This window comes from Saccoglossus kowalevskii (assembly GCF_978046115.1).
Source record: "Saccoglossus kowalevskii chromosome 4 unlocalized genomic scaffold, keSacKowa6.1 SUPER_4_unloc_1, whole genome shotgun sequence".
NCBI lineage: Eukaryota > Metazoa > Hemichordata > Enteropneusta > Harrimaniidae > Saccoglossus > Saccoglossus kowalevskii.
In genome coordinates this window covers 671,342-684,795 of record NW_028188616.1, presented here as the reverse complement: position 1 = coordinate 684,795, position 13,454 = coordinate 671,342, and the positions used below count along the sequence as shown (strand labels likewise).

The 13,454-nt window shown below is 40.7% G+C and overlaps 41 pseudogenes; all 41 read left to right on the top strand.

Moving 5' to 3' along the window:
• The first annotated feature begins 3,370 nt into the window (after window positions 1-3,370).
• LOC146728600 (5S ribosomal RNA) lies at window positions 3,371-3,490 on the top strand (annotated as a pseudogene).
• A 96-nt stretch (window positions 3,491-3,586) lies between these two features.
• On the top strand, window positions 3,587-3,706 carry LOC146728599 (5S ribosomal RNA; annotated as a pseudogene).
• Window positions 3,707-3,802: 96 nt separating this feature from the next.
• LOC146728598 (5S ribosomal RNA) lies at window positions 3,803-3,922 on the top strand (annotated as a pseudogene).
• A 96-nt stretch (window positions 3,923-4,018) lies between these two features.
• LOC146728597 (5S ribosomal RNA) lies at window positions 4,019-4,138 on the top strand (annotated as a pseudogene).
• A 96-nt stretch (window positions 4,139-4,234) lies between these two features.
• LOC146728596 (5S ribosomal RNA) lies at window positions 4,235-4,354 on the top strand (annotated as a pseudogene).
• A 96-nt stretch (window positions 4,355-4,450) lies between these two features.
• LOC146728595 (5S ribosomal RNA) lies at window positions 4,451-4,570 on the top strand (annotated as a pseudogene).
• A 96-nt stretch (window positions 4,571-4,666) lies between these two features.
• On the top strand, window positions 4,667-4,786 carry LOC146728594 (5S ribosomal RNA; annotated as a pseudogene).
• A 95-nt stretch (window positions 4,787-4,881) lies between these two features.
• LOC146728593 (5S ribosomal RNA) lies at window positions 4,882-5,001 on the top strand (annotated as a pseudogene).
• A 96-nt stretch (window positions 5,002-5,097) lies between these two features.
• Window positions 5,098-5,217, top strand: LOC146728592 (5S ribosomal RNA; annotated as a pseudogene).
• Window positions 5,218-5,313: 96 nt separating this feature from the next.
• Window positions 5,314-5,433, top strand: LOC146728591 (5S ribosomal RNA; annotated as a pseudogene).
• A 96-nt stretch (window positions 5,434-5,529) lies between these two features.
• LOC146728590 (5S ribosomal RNA) lies at window positions 5,530-5,649 on the top strand (annotated as a pseudogene).
• Window positions 5,650-5,745: 96 nt separating this feature from the next.
• LOC146728589 (5S ribosomal RNA) lies at window positions 5,746-5,865 on the top strand (annotated as a pseudogene).
• A 526-nt stretch (window positions 5,866-6,391) lies between these two features.
• Window positions 6,392-6,511, top strand: LOC146728588 (5S ribosomal RNA; annotated as a pseudogene).
• A 311-nt stretch (window positions 6,512-6,822) lies between these two features.
• On the top strand, window positions 6,823-6,942 carry LOC146728587 (5S ribosomal RNA; annotated as a pseudogene).
• A 96-nt stretch (window positions 6,943-7,038) lies between these two features.
• LOC146728586 (5S ribosomal RNA) lies at window positions 7,039-7,158 on the top strand (annotated as a pseudogene).
• A 96-nt stretch (window positions 7,159-7,254) lies between these two features.
• LOC146728585 (5S ribosomal RNA) lies at window positions 7,255-7,374 on the top strand (annotated as a pseudogene).
• A 96-nt stretch (window positions 7,375-7,470) lies between these two features.
• LOC146728584 (5S ribosomal RNA) lies at window positions 7,471-7,590 on the top strand (annotated as a pseudogene).
• A 96-nt stretch (window positions 7,591-7,686) lies between these two features.
• Window positions 7,687-7,806, top strand: LOC146728583 (5S ribosomal RNA; annotated as a pseudogene).
• A 96-nt stretch (window positions 7,807-7,902) lies between these two features.
• LOC146728582 (5S ribosomal RNA) lies at window positions 7,903-8,022 on the top strand (annotated as a pseudogene).
• A 96-nt stretch (window positions 8,023-8,118) lies between these two features.
• LOC146728581 (5S ribosomal RNA) lies at window positions 8,119-8,238 on the top strand (annotated as a pseudogene).
• Window positions 8,239-8,334: 96 nt separating this feature from the next.
• Window positions 8,335-8,454, top strand: LOC146728580 (5S ribosomal RNA; annotated as a pseudogene).
• A 95-nt stretch (window positions 8,455-8,549) lies between these two features.
• Window positions 8,550-8,669, top strand: LOC146728579 (5S ribosomal RNA; annotated as a pseudogene).
• A 96-nt stretch (window positions 8,670-8,765) lies between these two features.
• Window positions 8,766-8,885, top strand: LOC146728578 (5S ribosomal RNA; annotated as a pseudogene).
• A 96-nt stretch (window positions 8,886-8,981) lies between these two features.
• Window positions 8,982-9,101, top strand: LOC146728577 (5S ribosomal RNA; annotated as a pseudogene).
• A 96-nt stretch (window positions 9,102-9,197) lies between these two features.
• LOC146728576 (5S ribosomal RNA) lies at window positions 9,198-9,317 on the top strand (annotated as a pseudogene).
• Window positions 9,318-9,629: 312 nt separating this feature from the next.
• On the top strand, window positions 9,630-9,749 carry LOC146728575 (5S ribosomal RNA; annotated as a pseudogene).
• Window positions 9,750-9,845: 96 nt separating this feature from the next.
• On the top strand, window positions 9,846-9,965 carry LOC146728574 (5S ribosomal RNA; annotated as a pseudogene).
• A 96-nt stretch (window positions 9,966-10,061) lies between these two features.
• On the top strand, window positions 10,062-10,181 carry LOC146728573 (5S ribosomal RNA; annotated as a pseudogene).
• Window positions 10,182-10,277: 96 nt separating this feature from the next.
• On the top strand, window positions 10,278-10,397 carry LOC146728572 (5S ribosomal RNA; annotated as a pseudogene).
• Window positions 10,398-10,493: 96 nt separating this feature from the next.
• On the top strand, window positions 10,494-10,613 carry LOC146728571 (5S ribosomal RNA; annotated as a pseudogene).
• A 96-nt stretch (window positions 10,614-10,709) lies between these two features.
• On the top strand, window positions 10,710-10,829 carry LOC146728570 (5S ribosomal RNA; annotated as a pseudogene).
• A 95-nt stretch (window positions 10,830-10,924) lies between these two features.
• On the top strand, window positions 10,925-11,044 carry LOC146728569 (5S ribosomal RNA; annotated as a pseudogene).
• A 96-nt stretch (window positions 11,045-11,140) lies between these two features.
• Window positions 11,141-11,260, top strand: LOC146728568 (5S ribosomal RNA; annotated as a pseudogene).
• A 96-nt stretch (window positions 11,261-11,356) lies between these two features.
• Window positions 11,357-11,476, top strand: LOC146728567 (5S ribosomal RNA; annotated as a pseudogene).
• Window positions 11,477-11,572: 96 nt separating this feature from the next.
• Window positions 11,573-11,692, top strand: LOC146728566 (5S ribosomal RNA; annotated as a pseudogene).
• Window positions 11,693-11,788: 96 nt separating this feature from the next.
• LOC146728565 (5S ribosomal RNA) lies at window positions 11,789-11,908 on the top strand (annotated as a pseudogene).
• Window positions 11,909-12,220: 312 nt separating this feature from the next.
• Window positions 12,221-12,340, top strand: LOC146728564 (5S ribosomal RNA; annotated as a pseudogene).
• A 96-nt stretch (window positions 12,341-12,436) lies between these two features.
• On the top strand, window positions 12,437-12,556 carry LOC146728563 (5S ribosomal RNA; annotated as a pseudogene).
• A 96-nt stretch (window positions 12,557-12,652) lies between these two features.
• LOC146728562 (5S ribosomal RNA) lies at window positions 12,653-12,772 on the top strand (annotated as a pseudogene).
• A 96-nt stretch (window positions 12,773-12,868) lies between these two features.
• LOC146728561 (5S ribosomal RNA) lies at window positions 12,869-12,988 on the top strand (annotated as a pseudogene).
• A 312-nt stretch (window positions 12,989-13,300) lies between these two features.
• On the top strand, window positions 13,301-13,420 carry LOC146728560 (5S ribosomal RNA; annotated as a pseudogene).
• Window positions 13,421-13,454: the final 34 nt, after the last annotated feature.

Below are 13,454 nucleotides of genomic sequence, written 5' to 3'. Positions count from 1 at the left end.
CGATAAAAAAGGTAATCGTACAAATGTGTTTTTAATAATAACTATTACCTATATTGCCTATAAATTTGTTAATGCAAAAAATGTTATAGTTTAAATATTTTGCCAAATAACTAACAGATTATGCAATGTGGCTAGAACCCCAATTATACAGTTAAGTTTTAAACACATCCCAAGTCCATGTGCTGCTGATATCAGATTATTTTATTTAAAGTCTGAAGTCACTATTGTATAAGATACTTACTGGATTTATCCAATTATAACAGGAGACGGAAAGACAACACAGCAATTAGTACAAAGAGCAGTGACAGCTTTTGTTCAGCAAATCAAAAAAGTTAAATTTGTGAAAATGCTGATATATAAATTAAAATAAATGATGAAAAAATAAATAAATAGTTTTTTGTTTTTTTAACTTTTAAATATGCATATTTTGCTCTGTAAAATACCAAAATCCAACAAAAATTTCCTTTGTTTTCATAAGCACAGACTGTGCTTCGGGTGGAAAGCTTTCCCGATCTATAAGATATGAAAGATATTTTAAATCCAACTTAGTTTTCAAAGAGTTCAAACCGCCTAGATTCAAATCCTCGTTTCCTATCTTATAAGGGCGTTTATCGAGTAAGCACTCCACAGCTTTGCTTTTATTTACTATCTTTAGCAGCATAGATTTCCCTCCTTCCTGCAGCCTTTTCTGTAGTCATTTTTTGGCTTTATGTTTCCCCTCCCCTCCTAAGGTCTATTAAATGCAAACGCTAAAAAATTATGTCAAAATTATGGCAAACCATATAATGCACATATAATACTTTTTGTAATCATGTCAGAGCCAAAACTGTTAATGTTTCTTTGTTTTTTTAGGGGGTCAGCATGTTTTAAGTTTTAAAATATAATGTGGGGGGGGGGTCACCCACTTTTTTTATTTGACTGAGATTTACAGCTGGCAAAATGGAATCTGCCGAACCCCCATAGGCCGAAGTAACTGACCAATCCCTAATGTGGCGGTGTGAGTGTAGTAACATTGTGTTTACTGAAAAATAAACTTTATAGATTTTAACATGGTCTACTCGCTCCTTTGTAGGGTGGTCAGCGCAATTAGCACATTTACAAGTGAACAGGATGGCCACAATGTAGATTTATAAGTTTTACTTTCAGACTATTAAACTAGTCTGAGATTTGGATGAAGTCTTAGTTGCTACACAACTCACATTGCCGGCAAATTCACAAATAAACTCCCATTCACGGGTTGGATTATGTGGTTTTATAAACTTATTAAATCTCAAGGATGAAGTCGGGTGAATGTACTAAGTTTTGTCACATTCTCCGTGCATTAAATTGAGTTATATATACAGTTGGAACTGGTTGGTATATTTATTTTTAAATCGTAATTATGCTTACTACGACACGAGGTGTATTTGGGTGAAGTCTTAATTGCTATATAATTCACATTGCCGGCGAATTCACAAATAAACTCCCATTCACGGGTCGGATTATGTGGTTTTATAAACTTATTAAACCACAAGGATGAAGTCGGGTGAATGTACTAAGTTTTTTCACATTCACCGTGCAGTAAATTGAGTTGTATATACAGTTTGAACTGGTTGGTATATTTATTTTTAAATCATAATTATGCTTACTACGACATGAGGTGTATTTGGATGAAGTCTTATTTGGTATATAATTCACATTGCCGGCGAATTCACAAATAAACTCCCATTCACCAGTTGGGTTATATGGTTTTAAAAACTTATTAAACCACAAGGATGAAGTCAGGTGAATGTACTAAGTTTTGTCACATTCACCGTGCAGTAAATTGAGTTGTATATACAGTTTGTACTGGTTGGTGTATTTGGTTTAACATTAGAATTCTGGTTGTTTCAACACAAGAGTATATGTGACTTAAGTATCTCATTATATGTTAGACATAAACACTATCTCCATCAAGATTCTCAATAAGATGATTGTGTTCCAAAAGTTGTCCTTCACCCTCCTCATGTCCATCGGACAAATAGGATAATTGACCAACATCGATTGATTGGAAAACTAGGCTGTATTGAGATATTCCCCATAAAGTCATATGGTAGTTGAAGGAAGACATGCTACTTCATTGTCAAAGTTGGTGAATCGCTGTGAAGATACCCACTGAAATAATACCATCTTCACCCACTCGGATAAGTTGAGGTGAATTAAGTACTCTGTGCTGTGAATACTTATTAGTTGCAAAGCCAATTAGAATACTTATTAGTTGCATACATAATTAGAACACTTATTAGTTGCATACATAATTAGACTACTTATTAGTTTCATACATAATTAGAATACTTATTAGTTGCATACATAATTAGAATACTTATTAGTTGCATACATAATTAGAATACTTATTAGTTGCATACATAATTAGAATACTTATTAGTTACATACATAATTAGAATACTTATTAGTTGCATACATATTTAGAATACTTATTAGTTGCATACATAATTAGAATACTTATTAGTAGCATACATAATTAGAATACTTATTAGTTGCATACATAATTAGAATACTTATTATTTGCATACATAATTAGAATACTTATTAGTTGCATACATAATTAGAATACTTATTAGTTGCATACATAATTAGAATACTTATTAGTTGCATACATAATTAGTGTAATTCTGGTTAGCTGTGGGTTATATAATTAGAATACGTATTAGTTGCATACCCAATTAGAATACGTATTAGTTGCATACATAATTAGAATACTTATTAGTTGCATACATAATTAGAATACTTATAAGTTGCATACATAATTAGTGGAATTGTGGTTAGCTGTGGGTTATATAATTAGAATACTTATTAGTTGCATACCCAATTAGAATACGTATTAGTTGCATACATAATTAGAATACTTATTAGTTGCATACATAATTAGAATACATATTAGTTGCATACATAATTAGAATACTTATTAGTTGCATCCATAATTAGAATACTTATTAGTTGCATACATAATTAGAATACTTATTAGTTGCATACATAATTAGTGTAATTCTGGTTAGCTGTGGGTTATATAATTAGAATACTTATTAGTTGCATACCCAATTAGAATACTTATTAGTTGCATACATAATTAGAATACTTATTAGTTGCATACATAATTAGAATACTTATTAGTTGCATACATAATTAGAATTCTTATTAGTTGCATACATAATTAGAATACTTATTAGTTGCATACATAATTAGAATACTTATTAGTTGCATACATAATTAGAATACTTATTAGTTGCATACATAATTAGACTACATATTAGTTTCGTACATACTAACTTTTTTCGAGGGATTTTTTGCATAGCCGAAGCAATAAATGACATCCAATTGCAACGAATATTCAGCCTACTGCCTAACCATTGCAGAATACACCAGTTCTCGTCCGATCACTGAAGTTAAGCTGCATCGGGAGTGGTTAGTACTTGCATGGGAGACCGGCTGGGAATACCTCGTGCAGAAGGCTCATCAACATTTTTATTCCACATTACATACTAACTTTTTCCTATTATTTTTTGCCTAGCCGTAGCATTAAATGACATCCAATTCCGACGAATATTCTGCCTACTGCCAAACCATTGCAGAATACACCAGTTCTCGTCCGATCACTGAAGTTAAGCCGCATCGTGCGTGGTTAGTACTTGCACGGGAGACCAGCTGGGAATACCACGTGCAGTAGGCTCATCAACATTTTTATTCCACCGTACATACCAACTTTTTCTCGGGATTTGTTGCCTAGCCGAAGTATTAAATTACATCCAATTTTGACAAATATTCAGCCTACTGCCAAACCATTGCAGAATACACCAGTTCTCGTCCGATCACTGAAGTTAAGCCGCATCGGGCGTGGTTAGTACTTGCACGGGAGTCCAGCTGGGAATACCACGTGCAGTAGGCTCATCAACATTTTTATTCCACATTACATACTAACTTTTTTCCTGGATTTGTTGCCTAGCCGAAGTATTAAATTACATCCAATTCCGACTAATATTCAGCCTACTGCCAAACCAATGCAGAGTACATCAGTTCTCGTCCGATCACTGAAGTTAATCTGCATTCGGCATGGTTAGTACTTGCATGGGAGACCGGCTGGGAATACCACGTGCAGTAGGCTTATCAACGTTTTTATTCCACCGTACATACCAACTTTTTCTCGGGATTTGTTGCCTAGCCGAAGTTTTAAATTACATCCAATTCCGACAGTTATTCAGCCTACTGCCAAACCATTGCAGAATACACCAGTTCTCGTCCGATCACTGAAGTTAAGCTGCATCGGGCGTGGTTAGTACTTGCACGGGAGACTAGCTGGGAAAACCACGTGCAGTAGGCTCATCAACATTTTTATTCCACATTACATACTAACTTTTCCCCATGATTTTTTGCCTAGACGAAGCATTAAATGACATACAATTCGGACGAATATTCAGCCTACTGCCAAACCATTGCAGAATACACCAGTTCCCATCGGATCACTGAAGTTAAGCTGCATCGGGCGTGGTTAGTACTTGCATGGGAGACTGGCTGGGAATACCACGTGCATTAGGCTCATCAACATTATTATTCCACCGTACACACTAACTTTTTTCCGGGATTTTTTGCCTAGCCGAAGTATTAAATTACATCCAATTCCAACAAATATTCAGCCTACTGCCAAACCATTGCAGAACACACCAGTTCTTGTCCGATCACTGAAGTTAAGCTGCATCGGGAGTGGTTAGTACTTGCATGAGAGACCGGCTGAGAATACCACGTGCAGTAGGTTCAGCAACATTTTTATTCCACATTACATACTAACTTTTCCCATGATTTTTTGCCTAGCCGTAGCATTTAATGACATCCAATTCCGACAAGTATTCAGCCTACTGCCAAACCATTGCAGAATACACCAGTTCTCGTCCGATCACTGAAGTTAAGCTGCATCGGGCGTGGTTAGTACTTGCATGGGAGACCGGCAGGGAATACCACGTGCAGTAGGCTGATGAACATTTTTATTCCATCGTACATACTAACATTTTTCCATGATTTTTTGCCTAGCCGAAGCATTAAATGACATACAATTTCGACGAATATTCAGCCTACTGCCAAACCAAAGCAGAGTACACCAGTTCTCGTCTGATTACTGAAGTTAATCTGCATCGGGCATGGTTAGTACTTGCATGGGAGACCGGCTGGGAATACCACGTGCAGTAGGCTTATCAACATTTTTATTTCACCGTACATACCAACTTTTTCCTGGGATTTGTTGCCTAGCCGAAGTATTAAATTACATCCAATTCCGACGAATATTCAGCCTACTGCCAAACCATTGCAGAGTACACCAGTTCTCGTCCGATCGCTGAAGTTAAGCTGCATCGGGCGTGGTTAGTACTTACATGGGAGACCTTCTGGGAATACCACGTGCAGTTTTCTCATCAACATTTTTATTCCATAGTACATACTAACTTTTTCCCGGGATTTTTTGCCTAGTCGAAGCATTAAATGACATCTAATTCTGACGAATATTCAGACTTCTGTCAAACCAGTGTAGAATACACCAGTTCTCGTCCGATCACTGAAGTTAATCTGCATCGGGCATGGTTAGTACTAGCATGGGAGACCGGCTGGGAATACCACGTGCAGTTGGCTTATCAACATTTTTATTTCACCGTATATACCAACTTTTTCCCGGGATTTGTTGCCTAGCCGAAGTATTAAATTACATCCAATTCCGACAAATATTCAGCCTACTGCCCAACCATTGCAGAGTACACAAGTTCTCGTCCGATCGCTGAAGTTAAGCTGCATCGGGCGTGGTTAGTACTTGCATGGGAGACCGGCTGGGAATACCACGTGCAGTAGGCTTATCAACATTTTTATTCCACCGTACATGCTAACTTTTCCCCGGGATTTTTTGCCTAGCCGAAACGTTAAACGACATCCAATTCTGACAAATATTCAGCCGACTGCCAAACCATTGCAGAACACACAGTTCTCGTCCGATCCCTGAAGTTTAGCTGCACCGGGCGTGGTTAGTACATGCATGAGAGACCGGCTGGGAATACGACGTGCAGTCGGCTCATCAACATTTTTATTCCATCGTACATACTAACTTTTTCCATGATTTTTTGCCTAGCCGAACCATTAAATGACATCCACTTGCGACGAAAATTCAGCCTACTGCCAAACCGATGCTGAATACACCAGCTCTCGTCCGATACCTGAAGTTAATTTGCATCGGGCATGCTTAGTACTTGCATGGGAGATCAGTTGGGAATACAACGTGTAGTAGGTTTATCAACATTTTTATTCCACCGTACATACCAACTTTTTCCCGGCATTTGTTGCCTAGCCGTAGCATTAAATGACATCCAATTCCGATGAATATTCTGCCTACTGCCAAACCATTGCAGAATACACCTGTTCTCGTCCGATCACTGAAGTTAAGCTGCATCGGGCGTGGTTAGTACTTGCATGGGAGACTGGCTGGGAATACCACGTGCAGTAGGCTGATGAACATTTTTATTCCATCGTACATACTAACTTTTTCCATGATTTTTTGCCTAGCCGAAGCATTAAATGACATCCACTTGCGACGAAAATTCAGCCTACTGCCAAACCGATGCTGAATACACCAGCTCTCGTCCGATACCTGAAGTTAATTTGCATCGGGCATGCTTAGTACTTGCATGGGAGATCAGTTGGGAATACAACGTGTAGTAGGTTTATCAACATTTTTATTCCACCGTACATACCAACTTTTTCCCGGCATTTGTTGCCTAGCCGAAGTATTAAATTACATCCAATTCCGACGAGTATTCAGCCTACGGCCAAACCATTGCAGATTAAACCAGTTCTCGTCCGATCACTGAAGTTAAGCTGCATCGGGCGTGGTTAGTACTTGCATGGGAGACCGGCTGGGAATACCACGTGCAGTAGGCTGATGAACATTTTTATTCCACCGTACATTCTAACTTTTTTCCATGAATTTTTGCCTAGCCGAAGCATTAAATGACATCCAATTGCGACGAATATTCAGCCTACTGCCAAACCAATGCAGAATACACCAGTTCTCGTCCGATCACTGAAGTTAATCTGCATCGGGCATGGTTAGTACTTGCATGGGAGACCGGCTGGGAATACCACGTGCAGTTGGCTTATCAACATTTTTATTTCACCGTACATACCAACTTTTTCCCGGGATTTGTTGCCTAGCCGAAGTATTAAATTACATCCAATTCCGACAAATATTCAGCCTACTGCCAAACCATTGCAGAGTACATCAGTTTTCTTCCGATCGCTGAAGTTAAGCTGCATCGGGCGTGGTTAGTACTTGCATGGGAGACCGGCTGGGAATACCACGTGCAGTAGGCTTATCTACATTTATATTCCACCGTACATACCAACTTTTTCTCGGGATTTGTTGCCTAGCCGAAGTATTAAATTACATCCAATTTTGACAAATATTCAGCCTACTGCCAAACCATTGCAGAATACACCAGTTCTCGTCCGATCACTGAAGTTAAGCCGCATTGGGCGTGGTTAGTACTTGCACGGGAGTCCAGCTGGGAATACCACGTGCAGTAGGCTCATCAACATTTTTATTCCACATTACATACTAACTTTTTTCCTGGATTTGTTGCCTAGCCAAAGTATCAAATTACATCCAATTCCGACTAATATTCAGCCTACTGCCAAACCAATGCAGAGTACATCAGTTCTCGTCCGATCACTGAAGTTAATCTGCATTCGGCATGGTTAGTACTTGCATGGGAGACCGGCTGGGAATACCACGTGCAGTAGGCTTATCAACATTTTTATTCCACCGTACATACCAACTTTTTCTCGGGATTTGTTGCCTAGCCGAAGTTTTAAATTACATCCAATTCCGACAGTTATTCAGCCTACTGCCAAACCATTGCAGAATACACCAGTTCTCGTCCGATCACTGAAGTTAAGCTGCATCGGGCGTGGTTAGTACTTGCACGGGAGACTAGCTGGGAAAACCACGTGCAGTAGGCTCATCAACATTTTTATTCCACATTACATACTAACTTTTCCCCATGATTTTTTGCCTAGACGAAGCATTAAATGACATACAATTCGGACGAATATTCAGCCTACTGCCAAACCATTGCAGAATACACCAGTTCCCATCCGATCACTGAAGTTAAGCTGCATCGGGCGTGGTTAGTACTTGCATGGGAGACTGGCTGGGAATACCACGTGCATTAGGCTCATCAACATTATTATTCCACCGTACACACTAACTTTTTTCCGGGATTTTTTGCCTAGCCGAAGTATTAAATTACATCCAATTCCAACAAATATTCAGCCTACTGCCAAACCATTGCAGAACACACCAGTTCTTGTCCGATCACTGAAGTTAAGCTGCATCGGGAGTGGTTAGTACTTGCATGGGAGACCGGCTGAGAATACCACGTGCAGTAGGTTCAGCAACATTTTTATTCCACATTACATACTAACTTTTCCCATGATTTTTTGCCTAGCCGTGGCATTTAATGACATCCAATTCCGACGAGTATTCAGCCTACTGCCAAACCATTGCAGAATACACCAGTTCTCGTCCGATCACTGAAGTTAAGCTGCATCGGGCGTGGTTAGTACTTGCATGGGAGACCGGCAGGGAATACCACGTGCAGTAGGCTGATGAACATTTTTATTCCATCGTACATACTAACATTTTTCCATGATTTTTTGCCTAGCCGAAGCATTAAATGACATACAATTTCGACGAATATTCAGCCTACTGCCAAACCAAAGCAGAGTACACCAGTTCTCGTCTGATTACTGAAGTTAATCTGCATCGGGCATGGTTAGTACTTGCATGGGAGACCGGCTGGGAATACCACGTGCAGTAGGCTTATCAACATTTTTATTTCACCGTACATACCAACTTTTTCCTGGGATTTGTTGCCTAGCCGAAGTATTAAATTACATCCAATTCCGACGAATATTCAGCCTACTGCCAAACCATTGCAGAGTACACCAGTTCTCGTCCGATCGCTGAAGTTAAGCTGCATCGGGCGTGGTTAGTACTTGCATGGGAGACCTTCTGGGAATACCACGTGCAGTTTTCTCATCAACATTTTTATTCCATAGTACATACTAACTTTTTCCCGGGATTTTTTGCCTAGTCGAAGCATTAAATGACATCTAATTCTGACGAATATTCAGACTTCTGTCAAACCAGTGTAGAATACACCAGTTCTCGTCCGATCGCTGAAGTTAAGCTGCATCGGGCGTGGTTAGTACTTGCATGGGAGACCGGCTGGGAATACCACGTGCAGTAGGCTTATCAACATTTTTATTCCACCGTACATGCTAACTTTTCCCCGGGATTTTTTGCCTAGCCGAAACGTTAAACGACATCCAATTCTGACAAATATTCAGCCGACTGCCAAACCATTGCAGAACACACAGTTCTCGTCCGATCCCTGAAGTTTAGCTGCACCGGGCGTGGTTAGTACATGCATGAGAGACCGGCTGGGAATACGACGTGCAGTCGGCTCATCAACATTTTTATTCCACATTACATACTAACTATTTCCTATGATTTTTTTGCCTAGCCGTAGCATTAAATGACATCCAATTCCGATGAATATTCTGCCTACTGCCAAACCATTGCAGAATACACCTGTTCTCGTCCGATCACTGAAGTTAAGCTGCATCGGGCGTGGTTAGTACTTGCATGGGAGACTGGCTGGGAATACCACGTGCAGTAGGCTGATGAACATTTTTATTCCACCGTACATTCTAACTTTTTTCCATGAATTTTTGCCTAGCCGAAGCATTAAATGACATCCAATTGCGACGAATATTCAGCCTACTGCCAAACCAATGCAGAATACACCAGTTCTCGTCCGATCACTGAAGTTAATCTGCATCGGGCATGGTTAGTACTTGCATGGGAGACCGGCTGGGAATACCACGTGCAGTTGGCTTATCAACATTTTTATTTCACCGTACATACCAACTTTTTCCCGGGATTTGTTGCCTAGCCGAAGTATTAAATTACATCCAATTCCGACAAATATTCAGCCTACTGCCAAACCATTGCAGAGTACATCAGTTTTCTTCCGATCGCTGAAGTTAAGCTGCATCGGGCGTGGTTAGTACTTGCATGGGAGACCGGCTGGGAATACCACGTGCAGTAGGCTTATCTACATTTATATTCCACCGTACATACCAACTTTTTCTCGGGATTTGTTGCCTAGCCGAAGTATTAAATTACATCCAATTTTGACAAATATTCAGCCTACTGCCAAACCAATGCAGAGTACATCAGTTCTCGTCCGATCACTGAAGTTAATCTGCATTCGGCATGGTTAGTACTTGCACGGGAGACTAGCTGGGAAAACCACGTGCAGTAGGCTCATCAACATTTTTATTCCACATTACATACTAACTTTTCCCCATGATTTTTTGCCTAGACGAAGCATTAAATGACATACAATTCGGACGAATATTCAGCCTACTGCCAAACCATTGCAGAATACACCAGTTCCCATCCGATCACTGAAGTTAAGCTGCATCGGGCGTGGTTAGTACTTGCATGGGAGACTGGCTGGGAATACCACGTGCATTAGGCTCATCAACATTATTATTCCACCGTACACACTAACTTTTTTCCGGGATTTTTTGCCTAGCCGAAGTATTAAATTACATCCAATTCCAACAAATATTCAGCCTACTGCCAAACCATTGCAGAACACACCAGTTCTTGTCCGATCACTGAAGTTAAGCTGCATCGGGAGTGGTTAGTACTTGCATGGGAGACCGGCTGAGAATACCACGTGCAGTAGGTTCAGCAACATTTTTATTCCACATTACATACTAACTTTTCCCATGATTTTTTGCCTAGCCGTGGCATTTAATGACATCCAATTCCGACGAGTATTCAGCCTACTGCCAAACCATTGCAGAATACACCAGTTCTCGTCCGATCACTGAAGTTAAGCTGCATCGGGCGTGGTTAGTACTTGCATGGGAGACCGGCAGGGAATACCACGTGCAGTAGGCTGATGAACATTTTTATTCCATCGTACATACTAACATTTTTCCATGATTTTTTGCCTAGCCGAAGCATTAAATGACATACAATTTCGACGAAAATTCAGCCTACTGCCAAACCAAAGCAGAGTACACCAGTTCTCGTCTGATTACTGAAGTTAATCTGCATCGGGCATGGTTAGTACTTGCATGGGAGACCGGCTGGGAATACCACGTGCAGTAGGCTTATCAACATTTTTATTTCACCGTACATACCAACTTTTTCCTGGGATTTGTTGCCTAGCCGAAGTATTAAATTACATCCAATTCCGACGAATATTCAGCCTACTGCCAAACCATTGCAGAGTACACCAGTTCTCGTCCGATCGCTGAAGTTAAGCTGCATCGGGCGTGGTTAGTACTTGCATGGGAGACCTTCTGGGAATACCACGTGCAGTTTTCTCATCAACATTTTTATTCCATAGTACATACTAACTTTTTCCCGGGATTTTTTGCCTAGTCGAAGCATTAAATGACATCTAATTCTGACGAATATTCAGACTTCTGTCAAACCAGTGTAGAATACACCAGTTCTCGTCCGATCACTGAAGTTAATCTGCATCGGGCATGGTTAGTACTTGCATGGGAGACCGGCTGGGAATACCACGTGCAGTTGGCTTATCAACATTTTTATTTCACCGTATATACCAACTTTTTCCCGGGATTTGTTGCCTAGCCGAAGTATTAAATTACATCCAATTCCGACAAATATTCAGCCTACTGCCAAACCATTGCAGAGTACACAAGTTCTCGTCCGATCGCTGAAGTTAAGCTGCATCGGGCGTGGTTAGTACTTGCATGGGAGACCGGCTGGGAATACCACGTGCAGTAGGCTTATCAACATTTTTATTCCACCGTACATGCTAACTTTTCCCCGGGATTTTTTGCCTAGCCGAAACGTTAAACGACATCCAATTCTGACAAATATTCAGCCGACTGCCAAACCATTGCAGAACACACAGTTCTCGTCCGATCCCTGAAGTTTAGCTGCACCGGGCGTGGTTAGTACATGCATGAGAGACCGGCTGGGAATACGACGTGCAGTCGGCTCATCAACATTTTTATTCCACATTACATACTAACTATTTCCTATGATTTTTTTGCCTAGCCGTAGCATTAAATGACATCCAATTCCGATGAATATTCTGCCTACTGCCAAACCATTGCAGAATACACCTGTTCTCGTCCGATCACTGAAGTTAAGCTGCATCGGGCGTGGTTAGTACTTGCATGGGAGACTGGCTGGGAATACCACGTGCAGTAGGCTGATGAACATTTTTATTCCACCGTACATTCTAACTTTTTTCCATGAATTTTTGCCTAGCCGAAGCATTAAATGACATCCAATTGCGACGAATATTCAGCCTACTGCCAAACCAATGCAGAATACACCAGTTCTCGTCCGATCACTGAAGTTAATCTGCATCGGGCATGGTTAGTACTTGCATGGGAGACCGGCTGGGAATACCACGTGCAGTTGGCTTATCAACATTTTTATTTCACCGTACATACCAACTTTTTCCCGGGATTTGTTGCCTAGCCGAAGTATTAAATTACATCCAATTCCGACAAATATTCAGCCTACTGCCAAACCATTGCAGAGTACATCAGTTTTCTTCCGATCGCTGAAGTTAAGCTGCATCGGGCGTGGTTAGTACTTGCATGGGAGACCGGCTGGGAATACCACGTGCAGTAGGCTTATCTACATTTATATTCCACCGTACATACCAACTTTTTCTCGGGATTTGTTGCCTAGCCGAAGTATTAAATTACATCCAATTTTGACAAATATTCAGCCTACTGCCAAACCATTGCAGAATACACCAGTTCTCGTCCGATCACTGAAGTTAAGCCGCATTGGGCGTGGTTAGTACTTGCACGGGAGTCCAGCTGGGAATACCACGTGCAGTAGGCTCATCAACATTTTTATTCCACATTACATACTAACTTTTTTCCTGGATTTGTTGCCTAGCCAAAGTATCAAATTACATCCAATTCCGACTAATATTCAGCCTACTGCCAAACCGATGCTGAATACACCAGCTCTCGTCCGATACCTGAAGTTAATTTGCATCGGGCATGCTTAGTACTTGCATGGGAGATCAGTTGGGAATACAACGTGCAGTAGGTTTATCAACATTTTTATTCCACCGTACATACCAACTTTTTCCCGGCATTTGTTGCCTAGCCGAAGTATTAAATTACATCCAATTCCGACGAGTATTCAGCCTACGGCCAAACCATTGCAGATTAAACCAGTTCTCGTCCGATCACTGAAGTTAAGCTGCATCGGGCGTGGTTAGTACTTGCATGGGAGACCGGCTGGGAATACCACGTGCAGTAGGCTGATGAACATTTTTATTCCACCGTACATACTAACT